This window comes from Orycteropus afer, unplaced genomic scaffold (genome assembly GCF_000298275.1).
Source record: "Orycteropus afer afer isolate SDZICR_OR568_19922 unplaced genomic scaffold, OryAfe1.0 scaffold00089, whole genome shotgun sequence".
Taxonomy (NCBI): domain Eukaryota; kingdom Metazoa; phylum Chordata; class Mammalia; order Tubulidentata; family Orycteropodidae; genus Orycteropus; species Orycteropus afer.
Genome location: NW_006921676.1, coordinates 8025736 through 8042540, shown reverse-complemented (window position 1 = coordinate 8042540; position 16805 = coordinate 8025736).

Below are 16805 nucleotides of genomic sequence, written 5' to 3'. Positions count from 1 at the left end.
ACTTAAGGTGCCCCTAGGTGTTGCAGAATAGAATTGTTTCATAGGATTTGCATTGACTGTGACCTTTCAGAAGCAGATCACCAGGCCTTTCTTCTGAGGCACATCTGGGTGGGTTTGAACTGCTAATCTTCCAGTTAGTAATCAAGTACTTAACCTGTTGTGCTACCCAGGGACTCCTCAGTAAGGACAGTTGTTATTATCAGGTGTCATGGAGTCAGTTTTGACTCATAGGAACCCATGTACAACAGAATGAAACACTGCCTGGTCCTGTGCCATCCTCAGAATCATCGCTATGCTTGAGCCCATTGTCATAGCCACTGTGCCAATCCATTTCATTGAGGGTTTTCCCTTTTTTCATAATGGTAGTAACAGTGCATTAATTACGAGATGTTCAGCTGTTAGTGACAAAAACCAACCAAATGGGCTTAATATTTAAGATTTATATATATTTAAGTACCATAGGTTGTTTTGCTCTCAAGTATGGATGGATCTGGGTGCTCAAGTGAAGATCTGAGGAATAAATATCTCAGCCTCTGGCAATGCTTTTCTATTTGTGGTTTTGTTCTCCAGCAAACATTCCCTGCACTATAGCCAAACAACCATCACCAATACAAGGATTGCATTATACCAGTTAGGAACACCAGATAAAAGAGTTCTCCCTGGCAACAGAAAAAGTCATGAATTTGGGCCTCCTTAGTTCTGCTTAAGCTCCCTGAGTGATACAAATGGTTTGTGCTCAACTACATGACTCAAAATGAAAAGAAACAGCTGCAAATATCCAGTAATAATTAGAATGTGTAATGTGTGAATTTTGAATCTAGAAAAGTTAGAAGTTGTCAAAAATACAATGAATACTTGAAGATAGATAACCCAGGCAGTAGTGAGCTGAAATGGACCACTTTATTTCAGACAACCATATTGTCTATTATGCCTGGAATGACAAATTGAAGAGGAATGACATCACATTCATTGTCAAAAAGGACTTTTTATGATCTGTCCTGAAGTACAATGCTGTCAGTGAGAGGATAATGCCTAAGGCATTTGACTGCTAACCAGAAGGCTGGTGGTTCAAACCCACCAGCCACTCCTTGGAAGGAAGGTTGGGCAATCTATTTCCATAGTGATACTGCCTTGGAAACCCAAGGAGGGGTCACTGTGAGTCAGATCCGACTCGATAGTAAAACACAGCAACAGCAACAAGAAGAAGAAGGAAGAGCAGTTAATATGACTATTATTCAAATCCACGCACCAATCACTAATGCCAAAGATGAAGAAATTGAAGTGTTTTTTTTTTTGAGCAATTTCAGCAGTGTGAAACTGAGCAAACATGCAATCAAGATGCATTAATAATTACTGGTGGCTGGAATACAAAAGGCTGGGACAAAGAAGAATTAGTAGTTGGAAAATATGGCCTTGGTGATAGAAATGACATCATAGGTCATATGTTAGAATTTTTTAAGATCAACAACCTATTCATTGGAAATACACTTTTCAACAACATAAACAGCAACTATCCACATAGACTTTGCCAGATGGAATGCTCAGGAATCAAAATGACTACATCTGGAAAGAAATGATGGAAAAGCTCAATATCATCAATCAGAACAAGGCCAGGGGCTGACTGTGGAATATACCATCAATTGCTTATATGCAAGTTTAATCTGAAGCTGAAGAAAATCGAAATAAGTCTATGAGAGTCAAAGGCATGACCTTGAGTATATCTCACCTGAATTTAGAGAGCTTCTCAAGAATAGGTGTGATTCATTAAATGCACTAATGACCAGATAACTTTTGGGATGACATCAAGGACATTGTACACAAAGAAAACAAAAGGTCATTTAAAAGGCAGGAAAGGAGGAAAAGACCAAAATGCATGTGAGAAGACACTCTTGAACTTGCTCTTGAATGGAAAGTATCTAATGCAAATGGAAAGAAATGATGAAATAAAAGAACTGAAAAGATTTCAAAGGTGGCTCAAGAAGACAAAATAAAGTATTATAATGAAATGTGCAAAGAGCTGGAGTTGGAAAACCAAAAGGGAAAAACACACTCAGCACTTTTCAAGCCAAAGAAACTGAAGAAAAAATTCAAGTCTCAAGTTGCAATAGTGAAGGATTTAATGGGCAAAATGTTGAATGATGCAGGAAGCATCAAAAGAAGATGGAAGGAATACACAGAGTCACTGTAGCAAAAACAATGGGTAAATGTTCAACCATTTTGGGAAGTAGTATATGATTAAAAACCAATGGTACTGAAGAAAGCCCAAGCTGCACTGAAAAAAATAACAAAAACAGGGCCCCAGGAATTGATGGAATACCAATTGAGATGTTTCAATAAATGGATGCAACACTGGAAGTGCTCACTTGTCTATGGCAAGAAATTTGGAAGACAGCTACCTGGCCAACTGATTTGAGAGATCCATATTTATGCCTGTTCCAAGGAAAGGTGATCCAACAGAATATGGAAATTATTGAACAATATCACTAACATCACATGCAAGTAAAATTTTGCTGAAAATAATTAAAAAAAAGCTGCAGAATACATAGATAAGGGACTGCCAGAAATTCAAGCCAGATTCTGAAGAGGATGTGGAACGAAGGGTATCATTGTTGATGATGGGTCTTGGCTGAAAGCAGAGAATGCCAGAAAGATGTTTACCTGTGTTTTATTGACTATGCAAAGGTATTTGACTGTGTGGATCATGACAAATTGTGAAGAATGACAATTCCAGAACACATAATTGTGCTTATGTGAAACCTGTACATAGACAAAGAAGCAGTTATTCAGACAGAACAAGGGAATATTGTGTGGTTTAAAATCAGGAAAGTTGTATATCAGGTTTGTACCCTTTTACCATATTTATTCATTCTGTATGCTGAGCAAATAATCTGAGGAGCTGGACTATAAGAAGAATGCAACATTGAGATTGGAGGAAGACTTATTAATCTTGCTTCTTGAAGACCTAAAGCACTTACTGATGATCAAAGACTACAGCCTTTAGTATGTGTTACACCTTAACATAAAAAAAAAAAAAAAAAATCCTCATAACTTGACCAATAAGCAACATTGTGATAAATGAGTATGAGATTGAAATGATCAAGGATTCAATTTTAGTTGGTTCCACAATCAATGCCCATGGAAGCAGTAGTCAAGAAATGAAATGATGTATTGCACTGGGCACACATGCTGCAAAAAACCTCTTTAAAATCTTAAAAATCAGAGATGTAACTTTGAATACTGAGATGCACCTGACCCAAGCCATGGTGTCTTCAATCAACTCATATGCATGAAAAATCCAGATAATGAAAATGTAAGACTAAAAAAGAATTGATACACTTAAATTATGGTGTGAGCAAAGAATATTGAACCTACCATGGACTTCCAGAAGAACAAACAAATCTGTCTTGGAAGAAATATGATCAAATTGCTCCTTGGAAGTGAGGACGATAGGACTTTACCTTGCTTACTTTGGACACATTATCAGGAGGAAATAATCCTTGGGGAAGGACATCATTCTTGGCAAAGTAGAAGGTCAATGAAAAATAGTAAGACCCTCCATGAGATGTATTGACACAGTGACTGCAAATCAAACAGCAATGATTGTGAGGATGGAGCAGGACCAGTGTTTCGTTCTGTTGCACACAGGATTGCTCTGAGTCAGAACCAACTTGACAGGACCTAACAACAATAAGAACAACTAACCTAAGGGTTGGTGACTTGAACCCACCCAGCAGTGTTACGGAAGAAAGGCCTGGTGAAATGCTCCTATGTAGATTACAACTAAGGAAATTCTATGAGGCATTTCTACTCTCTAACACATAGGGTCTCTCTGAGTTGAAAGCAACTCCATGGCAAGGGGTTTTTCTTTTTTGGGGGGTGTCATGCTGGGGTTGTATGATCATGTCTGTACCAACCAGAGTGGCTCAGGGAATGAACTGGTCTCATTTAGTCATGTTCCTCCTCTCTCCAGGTGTGGCATTAGTCTCGAGAACTTTATGTACTAAGAGCTCAGGAATGTGGCTCCCCAAGGAAGGTCATGGCTGTTACTCAGAACAGGAGTGGGGACACAGAACAAGCAAAAACAGTAGGTATCCACCACAAGTTACAACAGTTAGGCACCTCAGCGGACCTGGTCAGCCACTCACCTAGCCCTGCCTGGGAGAATCATTGGAGATTTCTCTTTTAACAACTTAGAGGGATAAGTATTTGGCATTAGGAAGAGAGGCTGTTCCCTTTTACTTTCTTTGAAGGTCAGTTGTCCCAAGTTTTTAGATTTCTTGGCTACAAATCTCCTCTCTGGAGAAAAAGGCCTGAATGTGTACCATAGCTTCAATGAAACAACATTTATTGATGCTTTGAAGGTCTGTGCAAGCACAGCACAAAAACAGGAGCTTCAAGGCTGAAGTTACCAGTGCACCCTACACAGCCTTGATCTTAGAGCTTGAAGAATAATGGATGTGCCAGGAGTGGCCAAAGTTATCCTCAGGACACCCCAGAGTCTCTATCACAGTTTCTGTCTTTCTACAAATCTGAAGGTTGGAGATTTGTTGTGGGGGAGGGGTGCTATTTTTTTTTTGTTGTTCTCCCTCCCTCCTTTTTTTTTTTTTTTTTTTAGGAATGGAATTCTAAAACAGCCAGCAACTAAGGCAAACTCCCAGGATAACAGTCTTAACAATTTACATAATGTGAGGGTTGAAGTGGAGGACGTAAGGCAGTCCTTTTAAATTGTGTGACACAGTTTAAAATAGTGAACCTTGGCTGGCATTAAACCACAGTCCTCTAAAACACAATTATAAAGCACTTAAGATTGTTCAGCCAATCAGATTTCTTGATTGGCTGAATGTCCCTAACCCTGTAATCTTTCATCCAGGGGGCCCTCCGCACACCACAGTTAACTGCTTGTTGGACTGTTCCACTGAGCTGATTGTCAGGGGCAGCTAATGTTCATTTTAAGAAATATTACTTTTTGTTGCTTTGGTCCATGTTCCCAAAATGTCAATCCAGGATAATGGAGCCCTTTGTTCCTGCCTAATAACTCTGATTACTGTGGAGGCAGCTGGCAGAGAGGGATGCTGGTGGTCTGAACACCAGGCTTCTGTCTCCAACAACTTCCATACTAATTACAATTTTGTTGTGGACATCTCTATGGGCCTACATGTGAATCATATTTTTGTTCTGTTGGTTTCTTTATCTGCAAACTGGGCTGATGCCTGCACATATGTTATGCTAGCCACACTTTCATAATAATGACTTGTATTTGGAAATCTGTGGACTGTGAAGACTCAAACTGAATAATCACTTATCCATTCACTCATTTATTCAACTAATGTTTGCTGAACATATACTTAGTGACAGCTTTATGCCAATCCTTGGGCTTTAAGCCTAGATTTAATGTCTCAGTGTATTCCCTATCTTATGTAGGAGACATACATGTGTACATTATGCACACGTTATATACAACATTACGGTATATGGTGACTACTGCTATAGCAATGACATAAAAATGTGCTCAGGGAACACGGAAGAGGGAGGGATCTGTTCTACAAGAGAGGCTGAGAAAGTGTTATCAAAGATGTCTATTGAAGGGTGAGAAAATGTAGACAAGGAAGGTCTTTTTAGAAGAGGGAATTAAGTAAGGATTGAGAAGAGAAGATGTAGTAGGAAAAGCCAATGGGAGGCTGGGAGTGGATATGCAGGCTGCTGAACATGAAAGGCACACTTTGCCCAGGCCAGCTTGAGTACATGGAAAAAGCTATGGTGCACCAAGTGCCAGGCTTCCAGAGCTCATGTAATTGTAAAGATGTCAAGCAATTTGGAGCACTGTTTGGTTCCAGGAAGTTGGGCATATCTAAATGAAAAGCTCGATTTTGCTACCTCCTAACCTTGTGTGAAGGAGCTCTGTTGGCTCTGTGGTTAAGGTATTGGGCTGCTAACCAAAATGTAGATAGTTCAAACCTTCCAGCTGCTCTCTGGGAGGAAGATGAAACAATCTACCTCCATAAATATTTGCAGCCTTGGAAACCTGATGGGGGTCACTATGAGTCGGAATCTAACTCAATGGCAGTGGGTTTTTAACTTTGTGTGAAGAGCACTTGTGGCACAGTGGTTAAAGCAGTTGGAGGCTAATTAAAAGTTGGCAGTTTACTCTGTCCAAGAAAGATGAGGCAGTCTGCTTTGAAAAGATTTACAGCCTTGGAAACCCTATAAGGCAGTTTTACAGAGTCCTATAGAGTCACTATAAGTCAGAATTTGCTCAATGGCAGTGGTTATGACCTTGAAACAATTTCTTAAGCTCTCTGAAATTCAGATTTCTCATCTGTAAACTGGTGGTGAAATAGCACCTACCAGAAAGCTGCTGTGAAGATTAGTTGAGATAATGTGTGTAACATATTTTAGAATGATGCCCAGAACCTCAGAAGTACCTGATAAAATGGTAGGTGTCATCATCATAATTTCTTTATTAATATTTGTCACAGACATTATTACAGCAAAATCTGTGTTAGTAACTGTTACGGATTGAACGGTGTCTCTAAAAAATATGTGTTGTAAATTCTAACCCCTATGCCTGTGGTTAAGGAGCTCTGGTGGTGTAGTGCCTAAAGCATTTGACTGCTAACCAGAAGCTTGGCAGTTCACACTCACCAGCCACTCTTCAGAAGGAAGATGAGACAATTCTACTTCTGTAAAGATTTACCACCTTGAAAACCCCATGGGGGTCACTATGAGTCAGAATCAACTAGATGGCACTGAGTTTGGCTTTTGGTTTTATGCCTGTTGTTATAATCTCATTTAGGAATGGGGTTGTCTCTGTTATGTTACTGAGACAGGATTAATGTAGGGTATATCTTAAGTCACTCTCTTTTGAGATATAAAAAAAGATAAAACAAGTATAGAAGCAGAGATGGGGTAAGATAGATGCCAAGATACTTGGAGACAGCCGAGGAACCAAGAAGCGGAAGCTGAGGGGACAAGGACCTTCCTCCAGAGCTGACAGAGAGCTAAAGCTTTCCCCTTGAGCCAGCATCCTCAATTCAGACTTCTAGCCTCCTGAACTGTGAGAGAACAAACTTCTGTTTGTTAAAGCCATTCACTTGTGGCATTTCTGTTACAGCAACATTAGGTAACTAAGACAATAACCTTGCCCAACTCTATCCTGAGGTCCATTGTTTTCAGGGATATGTCACCATCAAATATCAGTGCTACAAGGCATTGATTGGATACTTTCTCATGTGTTATACCAGAGTATGTGTTCACACAAGGACATGAATTTATCTATTAATATATATTAATATATGAAGACTTAAATAACATTTTTGTGTGCAGAGAGAAACAGATCAGAAAAAGACTATTAAGGTCTAAGTTGTTAGGATCTAAGCAGGAAAACAGAATGCCTTTAAGTTCTTAAAACAGTAACTACAATATAGATGGAAGGAAGAGCTAGAGACTGAAAGGGGAAGGTGAGACATCAGCAGGCAGCTCTATCGCCTCTAGGCTCTGAGGGCAACAGCAGGAGATGAGACAAGGGGAGCCCAGGGTACTGGTTACCAAGCAGAGTGACTAGCTAGGGGAAATGGAACACAGGTGAAACACAGCCTCTACCAGAAATGCTGCTCAGGACAGAGAACAGGGAAGAAATAGCATGGCTTATCTTTCTATTTTCTTCTTGTTGGTCTGTCCAACCCAACCAGAAGCTTGGGAAACACAGCCCATAGACATCAGCTCCTCCACAAGAAGGAGCAGAGAAGAGGAAGGGCAAATAATAGATCCAAGGGCAAAGTGGCTCAGAAGGGGCACGATTCAAAGGATTTTCAAACTGGAAAATTACTTTGAGCTGACCTATCTCAAACTTTTTATATTATACCTGAAGAAACTGTGGCTCAGGAATCATAAATGATTTTTCCACAGTCACAGAATTGGTTAATAATTACACATACCCATGTACACACATGCACAGGGTTGCTATGAGTTGGACACCACTCGATGGCACCTAACAACAACATGTACACACATACATGCACAAACACCCACAAAAACCCATGACACTCAAATGCATTCAGCTTTTAGCTGACAGGGTATGTAGGGCCTTTTCCCTGATCTTCAAGGAGGCTCTGTGGCAGTCAGATGGGCACAGGCAAGCTATCCTGTGTCTACTTTCAAATTCCAGCTGTGTGACTTCCTACAAGCCCCTGGCCAAGTTAACTAAAGTGCTCACCTCACTTTCCTTGTCAATATAATGGGAATGTTCATGTGCCCACCTCGTAGAGTATTTGTGTAAAGCACTCAGCAAAGTTCCTGACACATGGTGAGCCACAAATTGAGTAACATTTATCAATATTCTTTCCCAATATTCACCCTTGTTGTTGTCAGGTTCTATCAAGTTGGCTCTGACTCATAGTGTTGTGGTTACCTAGTGCCGCTCTTACAGGAATATATCACAAATGGGATGGCTTGAACAAACAGGAGTTTATTCTCTCACTGTTTGAAGGCTTTAAGTCCAAGTTCAAAGTGCCAGGTTCTAGGGGCTGGGTAAAAGCCCCTCAACCTTGAGCTTCAGCTCTGCCTCCTGCTCCCAGCCCACTGAAGCTGGAGGCTTTTCTTCACTCAGCTGCTGGCTGCTGAGGATATCAAGCCCAAGGTTGACAAGTAATAAGACACAGTCACAATATTACCAAACTACACAGCAGGCCATCAATTCAAGTCCATTAAAAGTCCCAAGGTTGGCAGATCATGGCAGGCTGCTGAACAACAACTTGGCTACATGCAGGCTTCCCCTGTTCCCCAAGGTTTCCCCTTATATACAAGAAACAGACAATATCTCTAAGGCAGCTACTCAGCTGCTCACAGTAGATTCCACCAGGAGTTGATTACCAGTCTCATCATGGGGAATACTACATCCAGCTGCTCAGCCACTCAACCAGGTCCAACCAAGTTGACACACAAACTGAACTACCATAATTCCACCCCTTGTCAACTTGGCACCTGTACAGATCTCCTTCACTGGATGGCTCTAATCCCTTAGTTCCTGAGAGGCAACCTCACTCCCTTGGCCCCGTTCCTCTACCTCTTGGGCATGATAGCCCTGCTCCCTCTCTCTTGGGCAGTGGCTATAGCTCCATCCCACTGGCCCACATGAACGAGAAGCCCCACACTAGAGAACCAAGTTGGTGAAGGTCTAACTCTGAAACCTTGGGGCTATGGTGGTTCCACCCCCAGAGGCCATGGTCCTACCTTTTGAGGCTGACACAGCTCTCCTTCCCATTTCCTTGGTCTCTCTGCTTCTGCCAAATTAATGCCAAAGGCAAGTGACTCTGTCGGAAATCTTCCTGCCCCAAAAGCACTCAGCTTTCTTGCTCCATGGGCTGGCCAACCTGCTACTCCATTTCATGCTGGTCTTTTCTACCAGTTAATGTCCAAAGACAACCCACTGTGCCAGGAAGCCACCTACCCAAATAGTATATGGCTTTCTCCTCTGTGGGCTGGTAAGCCTGTTGCTGTTTAATGCTGGTCTCTGGGCTCTGCTACTGTCATCTCTCATGCTGGTCTCTCATGCTGATCTCTCTGCTTCTATTTCCCTGTGAGTCTCTTGAGTCTGCCACTGCCATCTCTCATGCCACACGCTGGGGTCTTTCTGGCGGTGTCTCAGGTCAAGGATGCACTCCACTCCTGTTTCCACATTTTAGGTGTCTGTCAGAGCAGCACCTCACTCTCTTGATACCATATTCTGTTATGGTTACCTAGTGCCACTCTGACAGGAATATACCACAAATGGGAAGGTTTGAACAAACCAGGAGTTTATTCTCTCACAGTTTGGAGACTTTAAGTCTGAATTCAAAGTGGCAGGCTCTAGGGACTGGGTGAAAGCCCCTCGACTTTGGGCTTCAGCTCTGCCTCCTGCTCCTGGCCCACTGAAGCTAGAGGCTTTTCTTTACTCAGCTGCTGGCTGCTGAGGATGACAAACCCAAGGTTGACAAGTGAAAAAAAAAAAACAGTCCCAATGTTACCAAACCACACAGCAGGCCGTCAATTCAAGTCCATTAAAAGTCCCAAGGTTGGCAGAACATGGCAGGCTGCTGAACAATGACTTGGCTACATGCAGGTTTCAAGCATGTCATAAGCTAGAGACCATTCCCCAAGGTTTCTCCTTATATACAAGAAGCAGACCACGTCCCTAAGGCAGCTACTCAGCTGCTCACAGTAGATTCTACCATGGAGTTGATTACCAGTCTCATCATAGGAAATACTACATCCAGCTGCCTAGCCACTCAACCAGGCCCAACCAAGGGGACACACAAACTTAACTACCACACATAATGACCCTCTAGTACAACAGAATGAAACACTTCCTGGTCCTGCACCATCCTCAATGTCTTTGCTATGCTTGGACTGTGTTAATCCATCTGACTGAAGGTATTTCCCTCACTCTTAGTTCTTCATAAACCCCACAAACAGCTTACTGAGGTCACCCTGGTGGAGGAATGATCAGCCTCAGTATTTGCCTGGCCCTCTTTCACACCCTAGCTCAACACCAACCTTGCATGCTTACGAGAGGCTAAGGTGTGAGGTCCAGAGCATAACATTATGTCACTATGCCAATCTGAGGGTTCCAGAGCTTCACCTATACACAGCTCTCTGCATTTAACACACACATCAGCCAGCCCAGTGAATGCAATTTATATCCCATTTTAAACATGTTACCACATGTCAAGGCCTGAAGGAAAACCACTTTCTTGAAAAATTCTAAATGTTTAAAAATTAAGCTAGAAGACACATTGGGTAATTTTGAATGCGTATTGTCCAAGTGAAATAATTATCTTCCATAATTTGTTCATTCTGGTTGTATATTAAAGGCACTGTGCCATCACAATGGGGACTGACTTCAGAATGGCTTCAGATTCCTCCATTGTATTCTCCTGGCATCTACTATTCTAACTTCAATTCTAAGCTTGTGAGCGTTAAAAGATTTGTTCCCTGACAGCTTCATCATGTTAACGTGAGCTGCACTGTGCATCATGATAGAGGAGGACTACACTTATGACTCCCAATTGGAAGCATTTTTCCCGTGTATTGACATACAATTTTAGGTGCCATGTTTCTGCATGCTAATGTCTAGATATTGCAAAAGTACAGTATAAACTAAAATTATATATCTCTGCACACAAAATCCCAGCAAGCACAGTTTTGTGTCAATGCCTAATAGGTATATAGTGAAAAATTTCTAGAAAAGGTTGACATGCTTTGTTACTGTTCCAGAGGAACTACTCTGATGTCATAGTAGGAAGGAAAACAGTATATCAGAACCAGTAAACTTGGTAAGCAACAGAGGACATTTGGAATTTAATATCTTGACATTGTTTAGTGTATTCAGGTGGGCTGGTGGGAGGTGATGTGGAATAGTATGTGTGTAGTGAAGCACTTGGAAGTATACTCCTCCCTCTGTAGCACATAAGGCCTTAGTAAATCAAGTTACTGTGTGCTTTCTTTTTGCAAAATAAAGCAGTGGAGTGAATTAACTATTTTAAAGCACAACCTTATTTTGAACACCTATATTGTGGATAACAATGGGATTGAGGGTTAAGGACTCCAGCCAGGATTCTAGATCTGACTTGGCCCTTAAGTCAAAGTAGAGCCTAGTAAGTTGTCAACTATGACTGACTCTCTGTTTTCAATGACAAAAATTTGAAGAGACCAATGTTATTCTGACTTTATGTAGCAATTTGAAATGATTTTACTAAGTTACAACTAAATTTTGGGACAAAATAAATTTTAAATTAATGAAAAAGTTTTAAGTGAAATAGGATAGATTACAATAGAGTTGAAAATATCACTGCACATAGTATGAAAATACTGATTGAGGAAACTTGTTTTGTTGCATGTTTTGTGTGTATGTTACTGAGCTTTCCTCAAAAGTTTCTTTTTGTGTCTTACAGTCAAAAAAGTTAAAAAAAATATTAGAGAAGATACTAAATGCTACCTTACATCTTCAGCAGAAAACAGTATTCATAAGGTAATGATTTCAAAATTGATTTATAGTTCCATCTAGACTGGGTCCAGGCAGGATAGCACTGACAAACTCCATGGGATTACAAATACCTGGGACCAACATCCCATCTAGTTGGAACATTTGTCAACAATACTCCATCAGTACTCATCAGCCTCTGGGTTTTTGCACTTGATGATTTCCTTCCACTGCGGAGTGGCTACAGCTAACCTGTTACTGACCCCTAACAGAGACAGGTGTGTTTCTCACTAAAAGATATGACTGTTCAATTTGATATTCTCATCATAGAGTGAAGCCTCCAAAACCACTAAAATCAGTCTTTGAGGGACAGCAAGGCCTTTGGCTGATATAATCATTCCTGGCAGTCAAGGCTGTTCCCAGGGCCCTCTGCATGCAGACATTGGCCCTTCATTTGCACACCAGCCACTCCTCAGAAGGAAGACTGGACAATCTACTTCCGTAAAGATATTGCCTCAGAAACCCAAGGAGGGGTTTCTATGAGTCAGATTCAACTCGATGACAGTGAGTGAGTATGTTTCTGGCCTTGAAGATCCCTCACTGTAGGTCTTACTATTTAGAGACACTAAGGATTACCTATCTCTTAAAAAGCCAATTGCCGTCAAGGTAATTCTGACTTAAGGAGATGCCATGTGTTTTAGAGTAGAACTGTACTTCATAAGGTTTTGAATGGCTGTGATATGTCTGAAGCAGATTTCCAGGCTTTTCTTCTGAGCTATCTCTAGGTGGAATTGAATCAGAAATCTGTCAGATGTTTAACCTGCCAGCTGTTTAACCATTTGCACTAAGAACGAAAAACCAAACTGAATCTTTGACTACTGAGTTCATTCTGACTCACGGCAATCCCATGTGTTACAGAGTAGAACTGTTCCCTAAGATTTTCTTGGCTGTGATCTTTATGGAAGCAGATCACCAGGACTTTCTTCAATGGTGCACTGGATGGGTTCAAACTACCAACTTCAAGTTACCAGTTGGGCAGAAACCATTTGTGCCAAGATGTATCTCTATATATGTAAGAGAGGTGGTGACAGAACTTGCCTTTGCTCTTCAAATGCTCCTCCTACTATGTCCTGACTGCTGGCTGTGGCAAGCTACTCTTGGTTGGAACCTTAACTGTGATCTGTTCACCTGTGCCTGTCCTCAGCTGTAGAATAACTAGAGTTTTCAAGGCTGCATGTGCTCTACTCCTTCTCTGCTCATAAACGTTCCCTCAATAGCCCATACTATATCCACACTGAATGTGGACATCAACACCTTGCGCAACATAGGTTTTGCCAACAAAGTCAACAACAGGCTTTTGTTTTGGTGAAATACAATCTAAAAAAAGTAGCTGGTTGATTTAATTGTCCGTTCTTGCAGGCTTGCCAAAAGTGCCTCAAAATCTTTAAGTATAATGTCTTGTCTCAAAATAGGAAGAGTTCTTTATGTATACAAAGGCTATGTTGCTGCTGCTGTTGTTGTTAGGTGCCATTGAGTTGTTCCAACTCATAGCAACCTCATGTACAACAGAATGAAACACTGACCCATCCTGTGCCAGCCCCATAATCCTTGCTATACCTGAGCCTATCATTGCAGCCACTGAGTCAATCCATCTCATTGAGGGCCTTCCCCTTTTCGGGTCTTCCTCCACTTTGCCAAGCATGATACCCTTCTCTAGAGAATGGTCCCTTCTTAAAACATGACTAAAGTAGATGAGACGAAGTTTGGCCATTCTCATTTCCAAGGACCATTCCAGCTGTACTTCTCCCAGGACAGATTTGTTAGTTCTTTTAGCAGTCCATGGTACTTTCAGCATTCTTCACCAACAACACAACTCAAAAGCATTGCTTCTTCTTCGGTCTTCCTTTTTCATTGTCCAGTTTTCACATGCATATGAGGTGATTGTAAATACCATGGCTTGTGTCAAGTGCACCTTAGTCTTCAAGGAAATGTGTTTGCTCTTCAGCACTTGAAAAAGCTCCTTTGCAGCAGATTTGCCCAGTGCTGTACAACGTCTGATATCTTAACTGATGCTTCCACTGGTGTTGATTGTAGAACCAAGCAATATGAAGTCTGACAACTTCAATCTTTTCTCCATTTATCATGATGCTGCTTATTGAGGATTTTTCTTTTCTTTATATTGAGGTGTAATCCATACTGCAGACTATACTCTTCAATCTTTTTCAGTGTTTCAAGTCATTCTCACTTTCAGTGGGAAATGTTGTGTCATCTGCATAACATAGGTTGTTAATGAGTCTTCTTCCAATCCTGATGTCATGTTCTTCTTCATATAGGCCAGCTTCTCGGATATTTGTTCAGCATACAGATTGAATAAGTATGGTGAAAGGATACAACCCTGATGCACACCCTTTTTTTTCTTTCTTTTTGTGATTTGGGTGACAATTTACAGAGAAAATTCACTTTCCATCCAGCAGTACACATACACTTTGTCTCATGACATTGACTACAATTTACCACAATGCAACAGCCCTTTTTGATTTTAAACCATGCAGTGTCCCCTTGTTCTGTTGTCTGCACATAGACAGCTTTCTGGACTATGTACAAGTTTCTCATGAGCACAATTAAGTGTTCTGGAATTCCCATTCTTCTCAATGTTATCCATAATTTATTATGATCCACACAATCAAATGCATTTGCATAGTCAACAAAACACAATAAACATCTTTCTGGTATTTGTTTTCAGCAAAGATCCATCTGATACCAGCAATGATATCCCTTTTTCCATGTCCTTTTCTGAATCCAGCTTGCATTTCTGCAAGCTCTCTGTCAATATAATGCTGCAACCATTTTTGAATTACCTTCAGAAAGATTTTACTTGCGTGAGATATTAATGATATTGTTCTATAATTTCCACATTCTGTGGGATCATCTTTTTTTGGAATGGGTACAAATACAGATCTTTTCCAGTCAGCTGGCCAGGTAGTTGTCTTCCAAATCTCCTGGTGTAGCACAGTGAGTGCCCTTCTAGTGCAGCATCCGTTTGTTGGAACATCTCAATGGTTATCCCATCAATTACTGGAGCCTTGTTTTTTGCCACTTCCCTCAATGCAGCTTCAACTTCTTCCTTCAATACCATTGGTTTTTGATCATATGCCACAGTGGCTCTGTGTATTCCTGCCATCTTCTTTAGATATTTCCTGAATCATTCAATATATTGCCCATAGGATCTTTCAATATTGCAACTCGAGGCTTAAATTTCCTCTTCAGTTCTTTCAGCTTGAGAAATGCCAAGTATGGTCTTTCTTCCCTTTTGGCTTTCTAACTCCATGTCTTTGCACATTTCATTATAATAATTGACTGTCTTCTTGAGCTACTCTTTGAAATCTTCCGTTTAGCTCTTTTATCTTGTCATTTCTTCCATTTGCTTTAGATACTCTCCACTCAAGGGCAAGTTTCAGAGTCTCTTCTGACATCCATTTTGCTCTTTTCTTCCTTTCTTGTCTTCTTAATAACCTCTTGCTTTCTTCATGGATGATGTTCTTTATGTCATCCCATAATTCCTCTAGTTTTTGGTGATTGGTGTTCAATGCATCAAATCTATTCTTTAGATGGTCTCTAAATTCAGGAGGGATATAATCAAGGTCATATTTTGGCTCTCATGGATTTGTTTTAATTGTCTTCAACTTCAATTTGAATTTGCAATGAGAAGTTGATAGTCTGTTCCACAATCAGCTCCTGCTCTTCTTTTGACTGAAGATACTGAGCTACTCCATTGCCTCTTGCCACAGGTGTAGTAAATCTGACCTGTGTACTCTGTCTGGTGAAGTCCATGTGTTTAGCTGCCATTTGTGTTGTTGAAAAAAGGTATTTGCAGTGAATAAGTTATTGGTCTTGCAAAATTCTACCATGCGATCTCCAGCATTATTTCTATCTCCATGGCCAAATTTTCCAACTACCAGTGATTCTTCTTTGTTTCCAACTTTTGCATTCCAGTCACCAGTGATAATCAGCACATCTTGATTTCATGTTCGGTCAATCTCAGACTGCAGAAGTTGGTAAAAATCTACAATTTCCTCATCTTTGACTTTTGTGGTTGGTGCATAAATTTGAATAATAGTAGTATTAACTGGTTTTCCTTGTAGGTGAATGGATATTATTCTATCAATGACAGCATTGTACTTCAGAAGAGATCTGAAACATTCTTTGTGACAATGAATACCACACCATTCCTCTTCAATTTGTCATTTCCAGCATAGTAACTCATACGGCTGGTTAGCTGATTCAAAATGGCCAAAATTGGCCCATTTTAGCTCACTAATACCTAGGATATCAATCTTTATGTGTCCCATTTCATTTTTCACAACTTCTAATTTTCCTAGATTCATACTTCGTACATTCCATGTTCCAATTATCAATGGATGTTTGCAGCTGTTTCTTCTCATATTAAGCCGTGTCACTTCAGCAAATGGAGACTCCGAAAGTTCTACTTTATGTCATTAAGGTAGGCTTTACTTTGATGAGGCAGCTCTTTGTCAGTCATACTTTGAGTGCCTTCCAATATGAAGGGCTCTTCTTATGGCACTGTATTGGACAATGTTTCAAGGCTATTCATAAAACTTTCAAGTTATATATCAGACAGTGTTTCACTACTATTTATAAGGTTTTCACTGGCTGATTCTTTGAGAAATGGATGGCCTCTTCCTTCTCCAAGTCTGTCTCAGTCTGTAAGCTCCACCAAAATCAGTCCACCATGGACACCCCTGCTAACACAGCCTCCAGCCTCACAGCAACATGCAAGCCACCACAGTATGACAAACCAACAGGCAAGTTCATCTCCCTTAGCTGTTCC